This window comes from Bufo bufo, chromosome 1 (genome assembly GCF_905171765.1).
Source record: "Bufo bufo chromosome 1, aBufBuf1.1, whole genome shotgun sequence".
Taxonomy (NCBI): Eukaryota; Metazoa; Chordata; class Amphibia; order Anura; family Bufonidae; genus Bufo; species Bufo bufo.
Window position 1 is genome coordinate 554,938,708 of NC_053389.1, and position 25,814 is coordinate 554,964,521.

The following is a 25,814-nucleotide window of genomic DNA, read 5'->3' on the forward strand; positions in this document are numbered from 1 at the left end:
TACAGTACGGCCATGACACGCTCCCGGTTTGAGGGCATCCGGAAATGCCTGCATTATTCAGATAATGCAGCATGTCCCCCCCCCCGAGGTGATCCTGCCTATGACCGCCTGTACAAAATCAGGCTGGTCATCGATCACTTTGGGGCCAAATTTGTACAGGCCTATGTACCTGGAAGGGAGGTCGCGGTTGATTAGTCTCTCATTGCGTTCAAGGGGAGACTCATTTTCTGCCAGTATGTTCCCTCTAAGCGGGCGAGGTATGGCGTGAAGCTTTACAAACTTTGTGAGAGTACCTCACGGTACACTTACAAGTTTCGTGTGTATGAGGGGAGAGATTCCCGTATTCAACCCCCAGAATGTCCCCCCACTCTGGGTGTTAGCGGGAAACTTGTGTGGGACCTTATGCACCCACTGCTAGATAAGGGTTACCACCTGTACGTGGATAACTTTTATACTAGTATCCCCTTGTTCCAGTCCCTCGCCACCAGATCCACGTCCGATTGTGGGACCGTGCGGAAAAATCAACGCGGCCTTCCTGCCCACCCCCTCCAGGTACCTATCCCCAGGGGTGAGACCGTGCCCTTACCACTGGAAACCTGTTGCTGGTCAGATATAAGGACAAGAGGGATGTCCTTGTACTGTCCACAATTCATCGTAACGGCATCACCCGTGTCCCTGTGCGAGGTACAGCGACAACGGTCCTCAAGCCCGATTGTATCGTCAACTACAATCGGTATATGGGAGGAGTTGATCTCTCTGATCATGTCCTCAAGCCATATAACGCCATGCGCAAAACCCCGGGCATGGTACAAAAAAGTTGCGGTCTATTTGGTGCAGGTTGCCTTGTACAACTCTTTTGTGCTGTCCCAGAGCGCTGGCAACACAGTGACATTCCTTCAGTTCTATGAGGCAGTCCTCAAGGCCCTGATCTTTTCTGACCGGGAAAGAGCAGGCCAGAGTACCTCGGGAACTGGAGGCACCCGGATCGTCCCTGGCCAACACTTTCCAAGTGTGGTCCCCCATACTGGAAAGAAGGGACGGACCCAAAAAAGGTGCAGAGTGTGTCACAGGAGGGGGATACGGAAGGACACCACTACTCAATGTGACATGTGCCCCGATCATCCGGGCCTCTGCATTATTGGTTGCTTCAGGGAGTACCACACTTCCATGGAGTACTAAATTTATATCCCAATTTAGCCACTGACAATCGGATAAAAAACTGGTTCTCAGACTTGAGACACTAAAACTAAAAAAAAATGTTTTCATAAATATTATTTAGTAAAAAAATAAATAAAAAAAAGTAGACATATTAGGTATTGCCGCGTCCGTAAGAATCTGCTCTATAAAACCCCCCGCCCTAACTCCTCAGATGAACACGATCAAAATTTTTAAAAAAAAACGGTGCAAAAAAAAGTTTTTTTTGTCACCTTACATCACAAAAATTGTAATAGCAAGTGATCAAAAAGTCATATGCCCCCCAAAATAGTGCCAATAAAACCGTCCTCTCATCCCGCAAAAAATTAGCCCCTACACAAGATAATCGGCTAAAAACTAAAAAAAAAATGACTCAGACTATGGAGATACTAAAATGTTTTTTTTTTCTTTATAAAAAGATAATATAGTGTAAAACATAAATAAATAAAAAGTAGACATATCAGGTATCGCCGCGTCTGTAAGAATCTGCTCTATAAAAATACCACCCACAACCCCTCAGATGAACACTGTAAATAAAATAAAAACGGTGAAGCCCCCCTGATGCACCCCTAGAGTAAAAACTCCATAAAAGCGACCCCATCTAAGAAACTACACCCCTCAAGTTATTGAAAACTGATTTTACAAACGTTGTTAACCCTTTAGGTGTTCCACAAGAGTTATTGGCAAATGGAGATGAAATTTCAGAATTTCTATTTCTGGTAACCTTGCCTCACAAAAATGTAATATAGATAAACCAAAAATCATATGTACCCTAAAAATAGTCCCAACAAAACTGCCACCTTATCCCATAGTTTCCAAAATGGGGTCACTTTTATGGAGTTTCTACTCTAGGGGTGCATCAGGGGGGCTTCAAATGGGACATGGTGTAAAGGGTTAACAAAGTTTGTAAAATCAGTTTTGAATACCTTGAGGGGTGTAGTTTATTAGATGGGGTCACTTTTATGGAGTTTCTACTCTAGGGGTGCATCAGGGGGGCATCAGGGGGGCTTCAAATGGCACATGGTGTAAATAAACCAGTCCAGCAAAATCTGCCTTCCAAAAACCATATGGTGCACCTTTCCCTCTACGCCCTACTGTGTGCCCATACAGTAGTTTACGGCCACATATGGGGTGTTTCTGCAAACTACAGAATCGGGGCAATAAATATAGCATTTTGTTTGGCTGTTAACTCTTGCTTTGTTACTGGAAAAAATGGATTAAAATGGAAAATTTGCAAAAAAATTGAAATTCGCAAATTTCATCCCCATTTGCCAATAACTCGTGTGCAACACCTAAAGGGTTAACAAAGTTTGTAAAATCAGTTTTGAATACCTTGAGGGGTGTAGTTTATTAGATGGGGTCACTTTTATGGAGTTTCTACTCTAGGGGTGCATCAGGGGGTCCCAGTCCAGCATCAGGGGGTCCCAGTCCAGCAAAATCTTCCTTCCAAAAACCATATGGCGCACCTTTCCCTCTACGCCCTACTGTGTGCCCGTACAGTAGTTTACGGCCACATATGGGGTGTTTCTGCAAACTACAGATTCAGGGCAATAAATACAGCATTTTGTTTGGCTGTTAACCCTTGCTTTGTTACTGGAAAAAATTGATTAAAATGAAATTTGAGAATTTAAATTTTTTGGCAAATTTTCCATCTCCATTTGCCAATAACTTGTGTGCAACACCTAAAGGGTTAACAAAGTTTGCAAAATCAGTTTTGAATACCTTGAGGGGTGTAGTTTCTTAGATAGGGTCACTTTTATGGAGTTTCTACTCTAGGGGTGCATCAGGGGGGCTTCAAATGGGACATGGTGTAAATAAACCGGTCCTGCAAGATCTGCCTTCCAAAAACCACATGGCGCACCTTTCCCTCTACGCCCTACTGTGTGCCCGTACAGTAGTTTACGGCCACATATGGGGTGTTTCTGCAAACTACAGAATCGGGGCAATAAATACAGCATTTTGTTTGGCTGTTAACCCATGCTTTGTTACTGGAAAAAAAATTGATTAAAATTGAAAATTTGTCAAAATATAGAAATTCTCAAATTTCATCCCCATTTGCCAATAACTCTTGTGCAACACCTAAAGGGTTAACAAAGTTTGTAAAATCAGTTTTGAATACCTTGAGGGGTGTAGTTTATTAGATGGGGTCACTTTTATGGAGTTTCTACTCTAGGGGTGCATCAGGGGGGCTTCAAATGGCACATGGTGTAAATAAACCAGTCCAGCAAAATCTGCCTTCCAAAAACCATATGGTGCACCTTTCCCTCTACGCCCTACTGTGTGCCCGTACAGTAGTTTACGGCCACATATGGCGTGTTTCTGCAAACTACAGAATCGGGGCAATAAATATAGCATTTTGTTTGGCTGTTAACTCTTGCTTTGTTACTGGAAAAAATTTATTAAAATGGAAAATTTGCAAAAAAATTGAAATTCTCAAATTTCATCCCCATTTGCCAATAACTCGTGTGCAACACCTAAAGGGTTAACAAAGTTTGTAAAATCAGTTTTGAATACCTTGAGGGGTGTAGTTTATTAGATGGGGTCACTTTTATGGAGTTTCTACTCTAGGGGTGCATCAGGGGTGCATCAGGGGGGCTTCAAATGGGACATGGTGTAAATAAACCAGTCCAGCAAAATCTGCCTTCCAAAAACCATATGGCGCACCTTTCCCTCTACGCCCTACTGTGTGCCCGTACAGTAGTTTACGGCCACATATGGGGTGTTTATGCAAACTACAGAATCGGGGCAATAAATACAGCATTTTGTTTGGCTGTTAACCCTTCCTTCGTTACTGGAAAAAATGGATTAAAATAGAAAATTTGGCAAAAAATTTAAATTCTCAAATTTCATCCCCATTTGCCAATAACTCTTGTGCAACACCTAAAGGGTTAACAAAGTTTGTAAAATCAGTTTTGAATACCTTGAGGGGTGTAGTTTCTTAGATGGGGGTCACTTTTATGGAGTTTCTACTCTAGGGGTGCATCAGGGGGGCTTCAAATGGGACATGGTGTAAATAAACCAGTCCAGCAAAATGTGCCTTCCAAAAACCATATGGCGCACCTTTCCCTCTACGCCCTACTGTGTGCCCGTACAGTAGTTTACGGCCACATATGGGGTGTTTATGCAAACTACAGAATCGGGGCAATAAATATAGCATTTTGTTTGGCTGTTAACCCTCGCTTTGTTACTGGAAAAAATGGATTAAAATGGAACATTTGCCAAAAAATCTAAGTTCTGAAATGTTATCTATATTTGCCATTAACTCTTGTGGAACACCTAAAGGGTTAACGACGCTTGTAAAATCAGTTTTGAATACCTTGAGGGTTGCAGTTTCTAGAATGGGGTCATTTTTGGGTGGTTTCTATTATGTAAGCCTCACAAAGTGACTTCAGACCTGAACTGCTCCCTAAAAATTGGGTTTTTGAATTTCTGGAAAATTTCAAGATTTGCTTCTAAACTTCTAAGCCTTGTAACATCCCCAAAATATAAAATATCATTCCTAAAATGATCCAAACATGAAGTAGACATATGGGGAATGTAAAGTAATAACTATTTTTGGTATTACTATGTAATATAGAGGTAGAGAAATTGAAACTTGGAAATTGGCTATTTTTTAAAAATTCTGGGTAAATTTGGTATTTTTTTATAAATAAAAATGATTATTTTTTTAACTTAATTTTACCAGTGTCATGAAGTGCATTATGTTACGAAAAAACAATCTCAGAATGGCCTGGTTAAGTCAAAGCGTTTTAAAGTTATCACCACTTAAAGTGACACTGGTCAGATTTGCAAAAAATGGCCTGGTCCTTAAGGTGAAATAAGGCCTAAAGGGGTTAAGGACATGTGCTGGTACTGTTGAGACAGCGGGGAGGAAAGCAACTGGGTACAAGGTAGAGTCCATAGATGGTCAGACCTGCTTGTCCCTACCAACCACACTGGAGTGCAATCACATTCCTGACAACAGTTCTGAGATACCTACACCAGAGTTAGCAGAATACCACCCCGAACTGAGGCGTATAGCTCACCTGATTCCGGAACTGGATCCAGAAGCCCCGATAGTCTTACTCCTTGGAAGAGACATACTACGAGTTCACAAGGCTAGAGGACAGATTAACGGTTCAAAAAACGCTCCATACGCCCAGAGACTTGACCTAGGATGGGACATCATAAGAGACTTCTGTCTAGGAGGAGCACACAAGTCGACCTCAGTCAATAGCATACTCACCAACACACTTGAAAATGAACGCCCTTCCCTATTTCAGCCATGTCACAGTAGTTTCCTGATAAAAGAACTTCCACACAGCGCTCCTGTGCCTTGTCCTTTCACAGATCCCATCTGTGAAGACGACGCCTGCGATGGTGAGCAAGATCACTTAGGGTGCACAATCTTTCACAGGACAAGGGAAGACAACAGGATCACAATGTCCATAGAAGACAGGCTGTTCTTGGATATCATGGATCGAGGAATAGTAAAAGAGAAGTCAAAAAGCTGGGTCGCACCTTTACCGTTTAAACTCCGGAGACGACGCTTACCTAACAACAAAGAACTTGTCTACAGTCGATTTATCTCCTTCAAACACAAACTTCAGAGAACATTTCTTTACCTTCATGAAAGAATATTCCAGAACAACCATTCAGAAATGGCACCCGCGCTCCAAGACTCCGAGGAGTGTTGGTACTTGCCCATATTCGGCGTGTATCATCCTAAAAAACCTGGGCAGATATGAGTAGTATTCGACTCGAGCACCAGGTGCTAAGGCATCTCGCTAAACAATGTTTTACTGTCTGGTCCAGACCTCAACAACAGACTTCTGGAGGTATTTCTCTGCATCCGCAGCAATTCCGTAGCATTTATGGCCGACATACAGCAAATGTTCCACTGCTTCCTCATCAAGGAAGAACATAGAAACTACTTGAGGTACTTCTGGTACTGCAACAACGACCCCGATGAAGACATTGTAGAGTACCAAACATCTTCGGAAACAGTCCTTCCTCTGCAACTGCTATCTATGGTCTCAGACATTCAGCCCGAGAGGGTGAAGCAAAGTATGGTTTGGATGTTAGGTCCTTTGTGGGAAAAGATTTCTATGTGGACGACTGCTTGAAATCCACACCCACGAACGAGACCGCAATCAGTCTCCTGAAAAGGGCTCAAGAGATGCTCACTCTATCTAATCTGAGGTTGCACAAAATCGCCTCAAACAGCCGTGAGTTAATAGAGGCCTTCTCACCCCAAGACCATTCAAATGATCTAAAGGACTTGGATCTTATTACCGATTTCCCTCCCATGCAGTGGATCCTCGGTTTGGTCTGGGATTTAAAGGCAGATACATTCACCTTCTAAATCAGCAAGGGAGAAAAGCCCTTCACATGCAGAGGAGTCCACCATAAACAGCTTATATGATCCTCTGGGATTGGCAGTGCCTGTTACCATCCAAGATGAAATGATGTTAAGAGACTTCACTTCAGAGATGTTTGATTGGGATGATCCCAGCCTTCATGTGTCACGACCTTATGCTTCCGTGCCATCAACTGAAGTCAAGATGCAAAGACTGTATATCTTCTGCAATGCTTTAGTCAATGCGATTGCAGCCGTAGCATACTTAAAGACCATAGACATGAAAGAAGAATGCCATATACGGTAGAATTTGTTATGAGCCGGACCAAACAGGTGCCACTCCGCGAACACACGATTCCCAGACTAGAGCTCTGCGCTGCTATGCTTGCAGTAGAGTTGGCTGAACTTATAACAACAGGAATGAACCTGTAAATCGAGGAAGTCGAGTTTTACACGGACAGCAAGGTAGTCCTAGGATATATTTGCAACGAAACCAGATGCTTTTACATCTATGTCAGCAATCGGGTGCTAAGGATCAGGAGATCCACTTGTCCTAAACAGTGGCACTATGTGCTTACACACCATAATCCTGCGAACCACGCAACTATATCTGTTGCACTGAGCCACCTTAAGGATACAAAATGGTTTACAGGTCCTGGATTTCTGTACTGCTCAATGTCTTGCAGCATTGAATCTGACACGTTTGAATTGGTAGACCTAGGTGCCGACGAAGAAATCTGACCTGAATTATCTGTTCTATGTACAGTGACTTCGGACCACCAACTCAAATCCCATCATTTCGACAGGTTCTCCACCTGGATGTCGCTTGTTCGTGCTATAGCCTGTCTACTTCATATAGCTCAGTCTTACTAGTCGACATTACCTATGAGCCAGAAGCCCTGCAAAGGTTTGCATCACTGCAAACACGCCTTTACCGCTGCTAATCTGGAAAAGTCCAAGAACATAAGAACATAATAATTTGCACTATACAATGTGAATGTTATGCTAAAGAAATAGACTACCTCAGCAAAGGCCAAACAGTATAGCACTTTGAAAAAGCTTGATCCCATCATTGACCAAAATGGGTTGCTAAGAATAGGAGGCCGTCTTCAAGAAGCCATAGTGGAATTCGTGGAGAAACATCCTGTAATAATTCCTGGACATCATCACCTCACGACTCTGCTCGTGCAACATCACGATGATAAAGTGAAACACCAGGGCCGATTGTTCACCGAAGGGAATCTACGAGCTGCGGGACTAATGATAGTTGGAGCAAAGAGGTGTGTGAGCAAGCTCATCTTCAACTGCGTTACTTGTCGCAAACTTCGTGGCATGTTCCAGAACCTGAAGATGGCCAATCTCCCAACCAAGAGACTCAGTGCAGATCCTCCTTTCACCAACATTGGTCTGGATGTGTTCGATTCTTGGTCAGTGGCTACACGGCACACTAGAGGTATTCACGCCAGTGCAAAATGCTGGGCGGTCATGTTTACTTGTATGTCCAGCAGAGCTGTCCATATAGAAGTGATCGAATCCATGGACACTTCGAGTTTCATAAATGCATTTCGACGGTTTATTGCCATCAGAGGGCCCGTGAAGCATATTTGTTTGGACAGAGGCACAAATTTTGTTGGAGCAGTGAAAGAACTTCAAATTCCTTCCAACTTTGACACTACCACTGTAGAAAGATACTTAAATAAGCAAGGATGCACTTGGACCTTTAATCCACCTCATTCTTCTCACATGGGCAGCGTCTGGGAAAGGATGATAGGGATAGCAAGAAAAATCTTGGATTCAATCTTCTTGCAAGTAGGAAGTACAACACTTACACATGAAAGTTTGACCACATTCTTGGCGGAAGTCTCAGCTATCATTAATGCAAGACCGTTGACTACCCTTTCCAGCGACCCTGAAGATTTGATCATCCTCACTCCTGCCATGTTACTCACGCAGAAGACCATCAATCAGAGTGCTCCTCTTAGAGAATTCAATGATAAAGAACTCTACAGACGACAATGGAGGCAGGTGCAAAGTGTTTCCAATGCCTTCTGGGACAGGTGGAGGAAGCAGTATATCTCTACCTTACAATCAAGAAAGAAGTGGCAAACTAACAAGCTGAACATCAGACCTGGGGATTGTCATGCTCATAAAAGACAGCCAGTCGCCCCGAATGAGTGGCCACTGGACCTCATCACCAGCACATTCCCAAGCAAGGATGGGAACATACGCAAGGCCGAGGTCTAAGTGTGGAAGCTTGGTGAGTGGAAGCTATTCCTCAGGCCAGTAGTGGAACTTGTTTTGTTGTTTTCACCTGAGGGACCTAGTAGTGGCACCCAGCAGGGTTAGAAAATGATTCTAGTTCATTCTGCCAGGGTCAGGGTAATTCTGAAGTGTTTAGTGTGGTTATAGCACCATCTAGCGGTGTTAAATTGTATTACACTTTGTTTGCCTATTACAAAGACTACTGCATTGTTGGTGGTGCACTGCATTGTGGGAGTGCAAGGCATCCTGGGAAAGAGAAGTCTCCAGTCTCCAGTACACATCATCTGAGCTGTCCTATGCATGTCTCCTTCTCAGACTCCACCATCCTTGCTAAAGCATATCTGTTTTACCAAACAATCAATCAATTAATCAATCAATCAATCGTATAAAATCAATCACATACTGTATGTACAACCTGTCGACCAATTAACAAGTTAGACTACAAAGAACAGTCCTCTTATTTAGAAGACAGGGATGGTTTATGCTGAATGTCAGACTGCACACTGTGTGAACATGTATGAAGACAGAACAGTGACGCACTGATGTCCTTTTTGCACTAAAAGCCTGATTTGCATATAATGACTCAGGAACAGAGCTTCTGATCAACAAAAGAAAAACAAGTTGGGAGTATCCCTGGGGAAATGTTTTCCAAGATTTTAATATTGATCACCTTTCCTCTGGATAGGTTATCAACAGGGGCGTAGCTATAGGGTGTGCAGAGGTAGCAGTAGTTACCGGGCCCAGGAGCCTGAGGGGGCCCAAAGACCCTTTTGTCACATAAGAAGACTCCAGTATTATAGAAATGCATGCTGGTCAAGTTACACCTCTGGTTGGAGGGAAGGGGTTAGGTCACGAATTTGGCATGGGGTGGGGTACTGTTTCCCTGCCCCTGGCCACAAAGCACTAAGGAAAGGGGGGCCCACCGATATAGGCACCACTCCATCAGAGACTCCGATTTGAGACGGAAAAAACGGTTTCAGCTGGTGAAGCTTTAAAAGCTTGGTTATAGCTCAGTACTGCATGCTTGCACCCCTCCAATCTATTCTTAACTCTTCTGCCCGTTTAATCCACCTCTAACCTTGCTTCTCCTCTGCCTCCCCCCTCTGCCTCTCTCTAACCCTAATCCCTTCACTGGCTCCCCACTGGCCAGTGAATTCATTTTGAAATACTAACAATTACAGATAAGGCCGTCCACAATCTGTCCCCTTGTTATATGCTTTCCCGATACATTCCCACACATAATCTTCGATTCCCACAGGACCTCTTTCTTTGTTGTCTTCTCCTCTGTTCTTCACACAATCGACTACAAGATTACTGACGTACATTCCCCATGCTCTGGAACTCGCTACCCTAGGGTTCTCTCCCCCACTTTACACGTCTGTTAATAGTTTATTGTTTATTGTATTTGTATTTTTATATTATGTATGTGTAACCCTCTCTTGATGTACAGTGCCATGGAATTAATGGTGCTTTCATATAAATAATTGAGCCTAGGGAGAAGCTAGACCTCTGTGCACTTGTGTAGTCTGCACATGGCAGCTCCTTATAGAAGCCCTGAACTCCATTTTATTGTTTAGTAGCTAACTGCTGTTACAATAACAAATAGTATGAGAATTCATGGGTTACTATGGTACCGTAAAAACGTCATAGTCTATCTCTACAAGTAGATGACATGGCATTTTAGAGCTGTTATCTACTGATATAGATTGGAAATAGCAGAATATGTCAGGGTTGAGGTATATTCACAATCACCTTTGAATCCTACATTGGGTGCATATGCCAGAAAAAGCTTTCAGAATATATATATATACCAAACTATTCCATCTGCCATACTAACCTGATGGATGAAAGTATATGTTTGTCATCTGTAGATGATATACCTTTTTATTAGCTGTGAAATAATGTTCTAGACTACACTATTCAATACAAAGGTATAAAGTAGAAAGTGTACTATACATTACATTCTATACTTTTTTCCTTCATATTTCCACTTGCCATTTCTCTAGTCTGTCTAGGCCATGATTATCTAGGCCTATCAAGAGAACAATAGATCTGTCATTTCTGTCCTTCACCCACTACTATAATGAGATTACCTTGCAGCAGGGTGTGAGACAAAAATAGGAGTACATTGTGTTTATTTAATATTTATCTACATACTACTTCTGAAAATACAAAAAAATAAACATTAGGCAGATGCTCTAATTCCATGTAATAGTTATACAGTCTAAACTTAGATAGCAAGTCTTAAACTGCACCAGATTTATCACAGTGGCTGATGGATGATAAATCTGGTTGTCTAGTCTAACTTTACACCACATACCAGTATTTTTATCTTGGTCTACTCCAAAAAATGTACCAAGTGTTTGGAGCATTTTGGGGTGTACAATGGTGTGCTAAGCCACACCCATTCCAGCAATGACACACCCTTTCTACTAAGTGATGACCCCTTGATGGACAAAAAGTGTACGAAAGAGTCTAAAAGAAATAATAAATGTAGTGAAAGCAGGTGTGTCAATTTTCTGGCTCAAATTGCACCAGAACTTTAGTGTATGTTTATTATTACAAAATATCCCTTTCTGTCACAAGTGTCCATTTAATGAATGGAAAACTAATTATTACCTGACGTTCAGATTGGGTTTTTGAGTATCTGGCATAGCTGGATAATGCCGGGAACTGCCGGATTCTCATTCAATGGAAAGCTGAGCTGCAGTACTGTAGTGCAGGAAACTACACAGTATATGGAGCCTCCTTTTTCCACACTGTTAGATCCCTGCAATTCTGGATATATTGTATGTGTGTGTCCTTCACCTAGTTGGTGCTGCTGAATCTTCCATAAATCTGATAGAGCAATCCTAATGTTTCTGATGGCTATCTCTACTCTACATCTGTTGTATTAGGGGGCAGATTTTCATGCAGAAATTTCTGAGGCTGAAATCCCTTCCATTTATCTGAATGGCTTGTTTTGGTGGAAAGCACATGGATTTCTGCAACCATATTCAGATGAATGGAATTGATTTTGTCACAGACACTTTCTGCAACAAAATCTGCCATTTGAAGGCACCTGTAGACTTCCTTCTAGTTGCTAAATTGAAATAACCCTGCTAAAACACCACAGAGTATACATTAAGGGACACAGAACGGAAATATTTTCTCAGTGAGACAGGAGAAGTCGATTTATGTCACTGCCCGATTATTCAACGCTTTTGGAACAGAGTGTGTTCAATACAGCATGCTTCACTACACACGCACCTTTAAATCCTATCGGGGCAATTTTTGTTTGCTTACCTGGATACAACTTTTTTTATTAAAAATAATTGGATGGAAACTTTTCACCAAAAAAAGAGACACACATGAAATTATTTTTTATAGTTCATGAAGTTTTATTTCCCTCCTACCCTTATGTACACAATGCTACATCCAAAACAGTTCTAAATTAATGGATCCCAGATAGGATCAACCTATTACTTTGGTGTGCTCATCTTTTTTAGTCATGGGTGCTGAGTTGTTCCATATGCCACATGGAAACCATCCAGATTAGCTGGGATACCCTTTTCTCCATCTTACATATTATTTTGTGGGCAAGCAGGAGATTTCCATGTATGTTATGAACTTTACAGGCTTCTAGTGGTTCCCTGGATTATTTTTGAATTACATGTTGTTTCCCCCATTTCTTTTCCTCCTTCCCAAACTCCCAGTTTCATGACATGCTATTCAGTCATGTACAGTCATGCAGTATGGATTAAAGGGGTTCTTTGGGATTTACATACTGATGACTAGAGATGGCCTTGCGGTTCACCCGGTGGTCGTTTCGTGGCAAACTTTGCGTGTTCGCGATTCGCCGAACATATGGAGATATTCGCGCCCGCCATATTCTTTTACATTGTGAAGAACTTTGATCCATGACAGATCTATCAGGTGGTACAGGACAGCCAATTGAGACATTTCAGCACATAGACATACCCCCTACCTTATAAATAAACCTGATCTGGCCGCCATTTTACATTCAGTGTTTTAGAAATAAAGCGATGAATCCAGCATCATGATGCTGGATTCATCGCTTTATTTCTATTATCTCACGGACTTACCATGTGCATCAGGGAAGTCGATACAAGGGATAGAGGCAGCAGGTGAGCTGGACATTGTTCACACTAAGAAACAATCAGTGTTTTGCCAGTGTAGGGAGAGAAAAAAAGGAGAAGAAGCTTGAAGTACCAAAGTAATAATAGAATAAATAATTTATTGAGTCAAGAACATGATAAAAAACATATACAATTGATGCCAAGGACAGGGTGGGGGGAGCAGGGAAAGGAGAAAACAAGCGCCACCCTGGATGTACACACTGGTCACAAAATACATAAAAGATGATAATGGAGTCATGAGGGATAAATATATATGGGGTGCAATGACCACCTCATGAACAAAAATAAAGCAGTATATATGGTAGTATAAGGTAAGTAGAGATCATAGAAAAGGGTCGACCACGGCTGTAGTGCATATTATGCTGGCCAGAAAAATAATGATACAAAGCTTGTATGAAACCAGCAAAGCAGTTGCAGGAGCCAAGTGAGGAGTCTCAACATCGACAGCACAAAGCCGTGGGAGAGAGAACTATGACCAGAAGCTTACCTAATAAAGGACCAAGTGTGGACAGAGGAAACCAGGATGGCGCTACCCCAACGCGCGTTTCGGCGTGCCTTCGTCAGGGGGTAACGCCATCACTGTGAACCAAGTATTTGAAGTCTCCTTAGGCCAATAGGAGCACAGCACTTACTCGTCACACTCAGGTGTGTTGACTGACCGGCGTGCGTAAAACGAGCACCGACACATCCGGCAACCTCACGGCCGGCGTCCCGTGGACACGCCCACATCACATGACAAAGTCACCTGATCGGGCGGCATGACGTAAGGACGCACGGGCGCGAGGCGCCGGAGGCGGTGCCGAATGACGCACGCACGCATCACAGAAGGGGAGGAGAAGCAGAACAACAATATGACACAACATGGTTCCCAGCAAAGAGGTGCATATTCACAATAGAAACCAAAAAACGCATGCGGCACCTCAACAGATAAATCTATACCATGAGGGCCAACCGTCCATATAGTGTCAGATTAATATATATCATGGCGCAGAACATAAATGCGAACATCCATACAGTATAAAATATGCAAATAAGCGGTGGATCCACCCATGATTGATATAAATCCAAAACAAATCATGATTATGCAAGGAATATTAATACAAGCCCGGATATAATTGAAGTCCATGATTAAAAATAATAATACTTAGAGCCTATAATTGAGAATAGGATAAAGACATAATTGAATTGTGATTGAAAATAATAAAATACCGAATCCAAGTCATGATCGTGATGGTAATTAAATCAAATATTATGTATAGCAGAAAAAATACCATACAATATCAGGCCAAACAGCATAATATAAACAGTATGCCCTACATATAGTGTACTACAATCATATATGAAAAAGTGCTGAAGTGCAGATACATAAATATAAGTGGGTTTCAATTTCATCAAATTACGAAAAAGAACCCCACGAAAACGTGGTGATGAAAAAATGCGAGGTGAAAAAGTGAGTGAATCGATGATAATAATGAAGACTGTGTATATGATGAAAACCACGCTAAGCAAAAATCAATAATATATAATTAGCGTGGCCAATGGTGGTAATGAACACCATTGCATATATATAAAATGCAAATAATGAGCAAATGGTGAAGAGAAGAACCATAAGCCGTAAGTAACATGATAAGTACGGAGATGTCATGAGTGCACAGGGATATGTAAAAGTGAACCTAATAGAAGTGACATGCATGGAGAAGTAGATATAATATGCAATATACAATGTGATGATGTGATAAACAAAGTAATAGAAGAGTAATTGATAGTATTAAGAAGTGATAATAAGGCAAATAAGACTGAATGATAATATGTTGGGCACATGAGTAACCATGTATAATCATGGATGATGACAGCATAATATCATATAATATCAGAGCAGTCTGTCAGTACATTAGATAACAGCATAACAGAGCCTTTAAGGGACGGTTGGAAAAGATGAATCCAATGTGGTCACAAATAAGATGAAAAGGATGATGTCCTGCAAGAAAATAGACAAAGTGCTGGAAAGGAAGACAAAAATTACAAAAAATCAATAAAGATCATAGAATAATGAACACACATACTGTTAAAAGAAATAATGGGGTCCACAGTTGTGGGCCCAGCAGCTACAAAAAAGCAGAGAATCCCAAATTGTCATTGAGGCCCCTGGGACGTAAGGTCCCCAAGGTCCAAATCCAGCGGCTCTCACGTTGAGCCAGCCTCTTGGACACACTTCCCGCACGCAAATCAACCTGGATGCAATCATTCCCCCTCACCCTAAGGAGCTTGGGGTTACAGGAATGGAATTCCTTGAAGTGTCTCGCAATGGGTTTGTCTCGTGTTGTTAAACCTATGTAGATCTTAGGGCAGGGGCACTGGGCATAGTATACCACTCGTGTGCTAGAGCACGTGAGGGATTGATTAATCCTGAACGTCCTGGTACCCTCAGAATCCGTAAAATCAAAGGCACGCTCCATATTGGGACATGCGACACATCTGCCGCATGGTCTGAAACCAGTCTTGGGGCCACCTTGTCCCGGAAACAGTGGAGAAAGGGCTGGTTGAAAATAGCCTCTGACCAAATTGTCTCGCAGGGTATTGGCCCTACGTGCTGTGACCAGCGGTCGTGGTGGTAAGAGTTTCTCCAAGACCGGATCAGTCAATAGGATGGGCCAATGTGAGGCCAAGCAATTCCTCATCTCGTCCCAATGGGAGTGATACTGACTTATGAATCTGATCTTATTGTCAGATACCCTATCTCCCTTGATCTGTAAAAGTTGGGTCTGTCCCTGGGTCTTGGCCCGCCAGTAGGCCTTTTTGATAGATCGGTGACTGTACCCTCTTCTGAGGAAACGGTCCTTCAGGTCACTGGCTTGTTTTTCAAAAGTCGCATCATCGGAACAAATCCGACGGATGCGTAGAAATTGGCCAATGGGAATTGCGGAGATGGTATTTTTGGGATGTAGGGAGGTTGCATGCAGGTAGGCATTAACGGCTGTCGCCTTGCGAAAGACGTCAGTCCTGAGATGTCCACCACTATCCCTAAATATAGACACATCCAAGAAATCCACCCTATATTTATGATGTGTATAAGTTAGTTTTATATTCCTGGAATTGGTGTTGAGTAGTTTGAAAAAACCATGAAGTTGTTCCTCCGTGCCCTGCCAGATCATGAAGACGTCGTCTATGTACCGCGCCCATAAAATGGCGCGGTCCATGACGACGTGTCCGTCTGACAGGAATAGGTCCCTTTCCCACAGCCCCAGGAACAGATTTGCATACGCGGGCACACAGGCCGCCCCCATTGCTGTCCCCTGGAGCTGCAGGAAAAAGGACCCATTGAAGGAGAAGAAATTACTTGTGAGTACAAATTTCAAAAGTTGTAATAAAAAGGTGGAGAAATCCCTCGATAGGTTGCTGGCAGTGAGAAAAAACTCTACTGCCCTCAACCCATCCACATGTTGGATACTAGTGTAGAGGGATTCCACATCACACGTTACCATGATGTTATCTTCGTCAAGGGTAATTCCCTGTATCCTCTTCAAAAAGTCAGAGGTGTCCCTGACGTAGGATGGTAAGGTTTCCACAAGTGGTTTAAGGTGAAAATCCAATAATTTACAAACACTTTCCACCATGCTATTGCACCCAGAAATAATGGGCCTACCTGGAGGTACTGATGTATTCTTATGAACCTTAGGTAAAAGGTACAAAGTAGGAATAGATGGTTCCTGGATGATTAAAGCCTCGTACAATTGTTTGGAGATGATGTTCTTCTCCAGGCCAATATCCAGAATTTTAATCAGTTCACCTCTAAATGAAATGGAGGGATTAAACGTTAATTTCTGGTAGCAAATTGGGTCAGTAAGCTGTCGATACGCTTCTGCTAGATACATGTTTCGGGGCCAGACCACCAAGTTTCCCCCCTTGTCAGCCGGTTTGTAGACCACGTCTTTGATATTTTTAATTTTATCAAGGCTAAGCCGTTGATCCCTGTGAAGGTTGTCATGTCGTATAGACGTGGGTATTTGTTAAAAATCCCTGCTGACCGTCTTAACAAAGAGGTCTATCGCCGGACATAAAGACAAGGGGGGAAATTTTGTAGACTTCTTTTTGATCTCTGGAGGTATCACATTAGTGACATCGGTGGCTGGTCCTTCCTGTTCCCTTAGAAGATCCTCCAACACACGGAGAGCACGTTGCTCATCTTCAGTGTTCAGGACTCCCATGGAATCACCTCTAGCATACCACCTCTTCATCATCAAGGAACGCCCAAAAAGGTGCAGATCCTTGATGGCGGTGAAACAGTCAAACCCACAGCTGGGTGCATACGACAAACCTTTCTCCAATAGAGAAATGTCTACCTTGGAAAAAATATAGCCAGATAAATTAATTACCTTGGGCTCATTATGGGATGGTCTCGCAGTCGTGGTGGATTCAGGTTGCCTCTTTTTCCCAGGACCATTCCCATGTTCCATCTTCCTCTTATTGCGAGTCAGACGAGTAGGATTAGTGTCCTGTGACTGGGGATTTCCAGCAGATGATACAGAGGACACTGAAGAGGATCTACTGCGGGATCTGTTCTTGTTTCTCTGCTTGTTAAATTCTCTATTTTTCCATTTGTAGACCCGGTTTTGTTGTAGGTCGTTGCTATCCCTAAAGAACTTCTGAATTTTGACTTCCTGAATCTCTTTTTGAGTGTAGGGAGAGGTTGCTGTGTGGAGCAGGGTCAGGCTGTTAGGGACACCAAACGCTAGCTAATAGGGCCACAAAAATATTTTTAAGGACTGGTATAGGTGTGTTATCGATAGGTGTGATACACAGAGGGCTGCGATATATGTGTCAAAAACACATAGATCTATATAGTGATCACCTGGAAGACAGGGGCCTAGGGGCTAGGGGCTTACTAGGGCCATTTTTATATAGGGTAAGGTTCCGGATGGGGTCGCTCTTATTAGGGTGGGTGGTCTGCGGTTAGGCTATCAGGGCCAGAATAGCATCCCCTGTAGGGCAATATCAGGGACAGTTCTTTGCCCACCCTGTCCTTCAATACTACATCATCATCTAGCCCAGGGATATATGTTTTTTACTTTCCCTCCGGGATTCATGGATGTGCACTGGAACCCCCCGGATTGTGGTAGGACATATAGTTTCTGATTTGGTGCCGCCGAGCACCTGATTTAGTGCCGCCGAGCACTTGTTATTGCCTACCACATTAATGCTTTTTGCTTAACTTTAATAATTTAATTTATTTTCATTTTGAGGGATATATTTTCTATTCTCACGTCCCAATTTTGCGGAACGGGTGCAGACCCATTCATTTTCAATGGGACCGGAATGGGCTGTCCGCATCCGCATTTGCGGATCCACATCTGCATTTGTGGATCCGCATTTCCGCATCCGTGTTTCCGTTTCCGCCAAAAAATAGAACATGTCCTATTTTTGTCCACAATTGCAGACAAAATTAGGCATTTTCTATTATAGTGCAGGCGATGTGCGGTCCGCAATGTGCGGAATGCACATTGCCGGTGTCCGTGTTTTGCGGATCTGCAAAACACTTACGGACGTGTGAATGGACCCTCATAGTAACATTATTAAAGTTTATGTTTTATCTTTATGTATATTCTAATGGATTGCCTTCCTTGTACAATGTTATAATATATTTTCTATGTTAGAAAATATATTATAGTGCATTTGTATTGTGCAGCAGTTGTGTGCGGTTCTATATAGGTATATAGAGGGACAAGCGTTATTGGAACAAATAATTTCTACTGGTGTGATATACCAATCGTCCCCAAAAAAACTGATTGAAGCGGGGTGTTATATACCAATATACTTTCTTTATAGTGCATTTGGGTACTGTATAGTGCATTTACGCATGCGCGTATGTGAAAATTATATTGCCGATATTTCGCATTGAAAAAAATAATGAATGGAGATCGCAAATTCGAATAATACATCTGGTATGTCAATGTCTATGTTGTGGGACTATTTGTGCACTTCTAGTAATTATTTCTTGGCTGCAAATATGAGCTGAAGGTTTTTCAGGTTCGCCCGCCATTAAAATGAATGGGACCCGCCGTGAACTTGCGGTTTTGCGAACATTTGATCGCGTTCGCGCGATCACGTTCGCTAACCATCCAGGCAGATGTTCATCCATCACTACTGATAACCTATCAAACATCTGGGACCCCTGCCAACTGAGGAGGCCGCGCGCTCCTATACTGCTTGGAATTGCAGCCCAGCCCCAGGCACTTGAATGGGACTTTATGCACCTAGGCAGTTGTAAAATATTTAATCTTTATCTATGTATTTTATAGCTGTGTACAGTACAGTGTTAAAGATCAGTGTTACAATTAAACAGTGTTAAACATAAAAAGTTATAGATATGTGTTTGTCTATGAGTGTGTGTGTGTATATACACTGCGTGCAGAATTATTAATGAGTATTTTGACCACATCATCCTCTTTATGCATGTTGTCTTACTCCAAGCTGTATAGGCTCGAAAGCCTACTACCAATTAAGCATATTAGGTGATGTGCATCTCTGTAATAAAAAGGGGTGTGGTCTAATGACATCAACACCCTATATTAGGTGTGCATAATTATTAGGCAACTTCCTTTCCTTTGGCAAAATGGGTCAAAAGAAGGACTTGACAGGCTCAGAAAAGTCAAAAATAGTGAGATATCTTGCAGAGGGATGCAGCACTCTTAAAATTGCAAAGCCTCTGAAGCGTGATCATCGAACAATCAAGCGTTTCATTCAAAATAGTCAACAGGGTCGCAAGAAGCGTGTGGAAAGACCAAGGCGCAAAATAACTGCCCATGAACTGAGAAAAGTCAAGCGTGCAGCTGCCAAGATGCCACTTGCCACCAGTTTGGCCATATTTCAGAGCTGCAACATCACTGGAGTGCCCAAAAGCACATGGTGTGCAATACTCAGAGACATGGCCAAGGTAAGAAAGGCTGAAAGACGACCACCACTGAACAAGACACACAAGCTGAAACGTCAAGACTGGGCCAAGAAATATCTCAAGACTGATTTTTGTAAGGATTTATGGACTGATGAAATGAGAGTGAGTCTTGATGGGCCAGATGGATGGGCCCGTGGCTGGATTGGTAAAGGGCAGAGAGCTCCAGTCCGACTCAGACGCCAGCAAGGTGGAGGTGGAGTACTGGTTTGGGCTGGTATCATCAAAGATGAGCTTGTGGGGCCTTTTCGGGTTGAGGATCGAGTCAAGCTCAACTCCCAGTCCTACTGCCAGTTTCTGGAAGACACCTTCTTCAAGCAGTGGTACAGGAAGAAGTCTGCATCCTTCAAGAAAAACATGATTTTCATGCAGGACAATGCTCCATCACACGCGTCCAAGTACTCCACAGCGTGGCTGGCAAGAAAGGGTATAAAAGAAGAAAATCTAATGACATGGCCTCCTTGTTCACCTGATCTGAACCCCATTGAGAACCTGTGGTCCATCATCAAATGTGAGATTTACAAGGAGGGAAAACAGTACACCTCTCTGAACAGTGTCTGGGAGGCTGTGGTTGCTGCTGCACGCAATGTTGATGGTGAACAGATCAAAACACTGACAGAATCCATGGATGGCAGGCTTTTGAGTGTCCTTGCAAAGAAAGGTGGCTATATTGGTCACTGATTTGTTTTTGTTTTGTTTTTGAATGTCAGAAATGTATATTTGTGAATGTTGAGATGTTATATTGGTTTCACTGGTAAAAATAAATAATTGAAATGGGTATATATTTGTTTTTTGTTAAGTTGCCTAATAATTATGCACAGTAATAGTCACGTGCACACACAGATATCCCCCTAAAATAGCTAGAACTAAAAACAAACTAAAAACTACTTCCAAAAATATTCAGCTTTGATATTAATGTGTTTTTTGGGTTCATTGAGAACATAGTTGTTGTTCAATAATAAAATTAATCCTCAAAAATACAACTTGCCTAATAATTCTGCACTCCCTGTATATATTCTATCTATCTATCTATCTATCTATCTATCTATCTATATGTGAGTCTATGTATATACACCTATTCGTATAGTCCAATTTAGGTTCTCAGAGGGAAATTCAATGCTCATGGTAACAGATGGCCAGATGGCTACTATTGGATGTATAGATCTCGTTGTCCCATTCATCATTGATTATCTACCTAGCTAGAAGGGGGGTTGTAAAGGCTATACATTGAGCAGATGGCTTTCCATGATAATTAGTCACTAGTGTTAAGCGAAGCGAGGTTCGGATCATAGATAGAGATAGAGGTAGAGAGAGTACCTTTAGATAGAATGGAACTTACCATTCTATTCTCCCTCTTTTGGGCAGAAGTGGGCTAGTCCTGCTTCCTACCAAGGGAGAAGTTGCAGGAAGCTGTAGTTGAGAGAGGAGTTGAGAGTTGGAGCGAGAGAGTGAAGCAGCATGGTGTGGTGAGGGAGAGCTTTGGGAAAGTAGCTCAGAGATATATACTCCTGATATATAAAAGGACTTAGTACCTCTGAGAGGGAAAAGGGTGCCAAAGACACCCTTACTCAGCAAAACGGGTCACAGGATACCCCACTCTCATAAGAAACAGTAATTGAAGCTGATAGGAACTATTCTGAAGCCAGAGATTAGCACAGCAGAGAGAGAGAGAGAGAGAGAGAGAGAGAGAGAGAGAAAGCAAAGTATTCAAGATTACCTGACAGTTTACCCTTAGCCTGCTGGAGCCAAAAGAAAGATCACATATTGTTTGGATGACACAAGTTTATTGCAAGTTTAATCAAGTAAAACTGTTAAACTTCACCAAGTGTGGACTCTACTTATTCCACCAACTACAAATTCTTTGTTGCTTCGGAGCCTAACCAAGGGGAGCGACAGTATTCAGGTAGGTGCACCATGACACAAAACTATCAGGCCACATCACCGCTTGGCATTCCGAAACACTGGGGGGCCGCCCGTTGCAATTCTACTATGTGTGATAGTGTCTGCTGAACTGTGTATCTAATCCTGTTACATAGTGGAAGGAGCAGGGTACCGGCAGCATAGAGTATTTCAAAAGAAAAGTGTGCTGATCTAATACTTTCATAGTAGAATCAGGATCTTCCCAGCAGCAAAAAGTAATTCAGGGGAGGAGTGTGCTGATCTTGTGGAAGGTCACAGACTGACAGTTAGGGCTCATGCACACGGATGTGTGTGCCCCATGCCTGTGGTGTGGACTGCAAATAGCAATCCGCAATGCACAGGCACCGTTTGCGGATGTGGACCCATTGACTTTAATGGGTCCGCGATCCACAAGATTTTTTTGCAGTGCGGAGGCATGGACGAAAATCCCACAGAAGGGCTCCATAGTGCTTCCGTGGGCTTCCGCTCCGTTCCTCCGCTCTGTTCAGCTCCTTATCTTGCAGATTGCAGACCCAATCAAGTGAACAGGCCGTACACCCTTAGGGCTCATGCACACAAACATATTTTTTTCCGTGTACCTTTTTTTTTTGTGGCCAGTATGTCGAATCATTCACTTCACAATGGGGCCGCAAAAAACTGGAAATGACTCGATGTGCATTCCGTGTCCGTGCATTCCGCAAAAAAACAGAACATGTCCTATTATTGTCTGCATCACAGTAAAGGATTGGACTGTTACATTAGGGGTTGGCCATTCCATTCTGTAAAATGCGGAATGCACACATCCGGTATCTGTGTTTTTTGCGGCATTTTGCAGACCGTAAAATATCCAATGGTCGTGTACATGAGTCCGTACATAGTAGAAGAAGCAGGGTCATCAGCAGCACAGAGTATTTCAGGAGAGGAGTGGCTGATATTGTGGGAGGTCACAGGCTGAGTTACATAGTGGAAAATAGCTAATTTATGGGCTGTTTTTGACTCTTACAAGTGTGATAGCAAACTGAATATGCAGGTTTGACACTGCACTTAGCAAATTACTTATTGCATCACACTCTCCCTGTGTAAGGGGAGGGTGTTCCTCTTGAAGCAGGAAGTGAGCTGACGGAGGCTGTGCTTTGTGCTACTGGAAACCACAAGGGATCATCTCTGCTGAATCTGGAAGGGAATAGACCGACTCACGGTGGAGACTGGCAACAGCACGAAGGGGAGGTTTGTAGCGACAACCCCAGGAGTGTCGTGTCTGTAGGATCCAGTTCTGGAGTGGACCAGGAAATAAGAAAAAGCACCAAGAACCTGCTCAAGAAACTGTAAGTGCGGCTTTGCCATGTCACATTACACCACACTGTTGAAGTGGCATTTGAATATACAATAATGCTTCAAGTACAGTTACATTGCAGTGTACGGGCTGCAAGCTAATGCATAGCCATAAGGGACTCATAGTATTGCGCAATACTTAGGGTGCACCCTAATGAGGAACTCGTCCAGGAACATACAAGTGCAGCTAGGCTGCTTAATGGACTTTGGGGAAAACATCACATTCACTGGTTTATTGTTAGACAGTGTTAGATGTTGGTTTATTCTCTGTGTATCAATCTGTTTTATATATTCTCAGCTTGTTTACTACATTGTTCAGTACACTCAACTGCTGGTAAAGAACCGTTGTTTGTGTCAGTGTGGTATCTTTTACCCACTGAACCTGTGGGCCCAGCCCTTGGTCTTCTTTTTTTTTTTTTTTCCAAATCCTTTATTATTTTCTGGAACAAATATACAAATTCTCATATCAACCAGTTAAAATTTACAAATATACTTTATACAAGTTAATACACTTGTTCCTTTTAACTCACCCCATCCCTTTTGCTTCCCTGCTGCGGGGTCCATCCGCATTTTAATAACTACCTTAACTTCTGTTTCCAGAAATTCCAAATATAAGGGATCCTGGGGGCCTGAAGCGAGTAAGCGAGTAAGGGAGCCTGCACCCGCAGGAGCCATCACTCCAATTTCCTTGTCATTCTTCTATAGGCCTCAATAGTGTCTAGCCGTGCCCTCCATTCATTAAAGCTAGGACTATTCTTCGTACCGCAATATTTAATTATCAAGGCCTTTGCGACCATAAAACTTTCCATGCTAACTCGTAATTGGTAGGGGGTCAGTTCAGAGCGGGGGAAAAGACCCAATATTGACTGCGTAAAACTTCGCTTCAATTTGATCTTATATCTTTTATATAGTTCCTCATAGATGCTAGTCCAATACCCCCACACTTCCGGACAATCCCATAGTAGGTGACTTAACTCCGCATTTTCTGACAAACATTTCCAGCACAGGTCCTTCCTTTCCTTGTATATCTTGGCGAGGAAGGAGGGGGAGTAGTATAGGCGGTGAACAATCTTGAACTGTATCAATCTGTATTTCTGAGAGATCGATACTTTTTTTATGTTTTGATATACGATATCCCATTCCAAGCTGTTCCCTTCGCCCAATTCAGCTTCCCAGCCTCCCTCACTTTTAAATGTGGTTATTTCCCCCAAACAGTCCCGGAGTTTATGATATATTTGAGAGAGTGTAAGTTGAGTATCCTTAAATCTAAAACAATAATCCAAAAAGGGGCTTGTCCTAATGGCCGATAAATTTTTGTCCTGAGTGCTCATATATGCGTGACTAATTTGTGCATACCTATATCTATCTACAGCCCTTGGTCTTCTTTCATTTGGCGCTCCGAGCAGGGTACATTGATCGGCATGCAGAACCAAACCAGTTCCGGCTGTGGCTCCCATCACCCCTCCTGCCAGGGGAGTAGCTCCAATAATGTGTTTGCCTGCAGGGGCAATATTGAATCAGCTAGTGCGGTTTGATGGCCAAAATATGCTGTTAGGAGACTGGGCCACACGCCTTAAGAGCACCCTCAGGTTGTACAACTTGGCTCCGTATTTACAATCGAATGTGGCGCTGAATGCCTTGGAAGGGGATACTAGACGATCTGTAAAGCTATGTCCAGAAAAGGAAAGAAAGACACTGAATGCTATATTCTCGATTCTCGAGTCTATTTATGGAGAAACGACCAGTTCTGGCAGCCTTAGGTCCCGTTTCTTCACTCGCTTCCAGCGTGAAGATGAGACTATTTTACAGTTTGCTAACGCCCTCCAGGAGTTCTGGTCACATGTACCGAAGAGGCCAGCAGTGCTAGCGTTCTTGGAAATGGAGATCAAATCCTCCGGGACCAGTTCTTCCTTGGATTGCGTAGCCCTCCTCTTTGCCAGGCTCTCAGGGAACGTATCCTGGTGCACGCTAAGCTGCAGTATCAGAAGATACAAGCTGAGGCTGTGGCCCGAGACATGGAAGAGGCGCATGTGTAAGGTATGTCAAAAATAGGCACCCCATAAAAACTAAACTAATACATATTTATTACATGTCCATCTTTAACAATACAGAAGGATAACTGTGCTAATAGGAAAGTTAAACTCATGGCAATTCTACTAAATCGCCAGTAGATGGCAGAAGAGTATTTAAAGCCTGAATGAAATAGTACTGAAAATCACACGGAGGAACTTAAAACACAGATCTTTGGTTCCTGGAGGACAGAATATCTTGTAACCATCCTGCCTCTCAGACTGAAGGTCATGTATTTGTTATTGCAGGTAAGAGAACACACATTAAGGGCAATAAACCTTAATGCACATCCCTTTAATCAGCTAAGGCTGCTGGTGATGCAGTGTGAGTAGATAAACCCTGCACAAATGTTAGTGAAGTAAACTGATGTGAAACCTAGCGCTAGTGTATAGTGATGTTAATATACACTGCTCAAAAAAATAAAGGGAACACAAAAATAACACATCCTAGATCTGAATTAATTAAATATTCTTCTGAAATACTTTGTTCTTTACATAGTTGAATGTGCTGACAACAAAATCACACAAAAATAAAAAAATGGAAATCAAATTTTTCAACCCATGGAGGTCTGGTTTTGGAGTCGCACTCAAAATTAAAGTGGAAAAACACACTACAGGCTGATCCAACTTTGATG